The following is a 1690-nucleotide window of genomic DNA, read 5'->3' as shown; positions in this document are numbered from 1 at the left end:
CCCCACAGAGTCACTTGACGTCACACTGCCTCCATTCAAACTGGATACAAGAGAGGGCTCGACATCTCTGTCTGCTGTTCCAATCCTTCCTGCAAGACGATGGCATCAAACAAATCTTACAGCGTACTTACACGTGTATTTATAGCATAGACAGTTGTTTTTTTGCTGCACGTGTTCAAATGATGAAAATATGAAAATTGAAAAATACAGCCATGATTTGCCACATGAACCAAAAGCAGCTGGTCAAACCTTGTCCTGTTTGTTCAATGAAGCTAACCTCCAAATCCGAATCAGAAAGAAAACTCACAACCTCCACAACCAGAAAGTGTTCATCCATCTTGTTTTTGTCATCTGAGCCCTCAGATTTATCCTCACATCTCCAAGGGAGCTGCAAATTCTTAGGTTAACCCCTTCAGTGCCACTGCTTGGCTGGTTGATCTTGAATTAGGAAGGGTTTGGGGTTATGCAGAGTTAAAATTGGAAGGGTTACAATTAATAGTTTCCATTATATATTACTGGGGGGGAAATCACTTCAAAATTCAAATAGATAGATAAATGTGACAGAAACAACACAAAATATAGCATCACTTTTGATGCAATGAAGACATCTCTTTGAGTGTTCATTCACGTTTAAAGTGTCTGTTCAGATTTTTTAAAGTGGGGTTCTGTGGAAAACGTGGACAGATCTTTGAACAAACTGAGTTTGTAAAAATGAGATTTGTTTTTGACTGAGCTGACTTGTTTGAGCAGGGCCAAGATGAAAGTAGAGGGCATTTGTTAAACAAGAATAAAACATAAGGAAGTGTCTCAGACTGCAAAACGAATGCTACAGCCAGCTGCTGTCGTTTATGTTTGCAGAATTATAAAACTATCCACAAAGCAAAATCGACAGTTATGAACAGAGCCGGCTCTTGGCATAGGCGAACTAGGCGGTCTCCTAGAGTGCCATCTGCTGGAGGGGGCGCCAAACTGCAGAAGAAAAAAAGTAATTATRTGTAATCCCTGGTTGTAACTCTGCTCAGCGCCCCTTTCAATTAGCTTTGTCTTAAAAAACTATAATGAAGTATTACAGGAAAAATAAACTACTCTACCCATAACACATCCCCCACCCCACCCATGCAGCAATCGCCTTCACCCTCTCTCTCATTTGAATGATGTTGCACTGACTCATCTTGCTCAGACGCTCTGACGGGGGAGGGGCTAGTAGTGCCTCTCAGGTAGCGGTTCGTGTTGACAAACTCAATAACAACAAGTCTGTATTATGTTGTCCCCTACATGTCAACCTCTTCAGACGATTACGTGTGTAAAAAGCCTCAAAAATCCACAAATTTTGCCCCCAAAAAAATCCATACAACTTGCGGGGTGGGGGGGGGGGGGGGTCAGCCTCACTGAGGATGTGAAAGCGCCCATTGAGGAAAGGAGAGCGGAAAAAGTTAAAAACAGGCAGAACAGGTTGGATGGTGGCCATTTAATGTTATTCATTGTTTTTTTTGAATCTTACTACAGGCTCTGACATGTTAGATAAATTTGAAAATGAGGTTTTTAAAATATCCATAAGACTTGAAAAAATCTGTGAGATTGCTCTATTTGTCCATATACCTGCAAAATGACGTGAAATCCTTATAACCTACGGACAATCTGTACAAGTTGACATGTATGTTGTTATTTATTTGCTTTCCCAGAAAGCAAA

The sequence above is a fragment of the Austrofundulus limnaeus genome, unplaced genomic scaffold (assembly GCF_001266775.1).
Source record: "Austrofundulus limnaeus strain Quisiro unplaced genomic scaffold, Austrofundulus_limnaeus-1.0 Scaffold57, whole genome shotgun sequence".
In the NCBI taxonomy this organism is placed as follows: Eukaryota; Metazoa; Chordata; class Actinopteri; order Cyprinodontiformes; family Rivulidae; genus Austrofundulus; species Austrofundulus limnaeus.
This window is presented reverse-complemented; position numbering follows the sequence as displayed.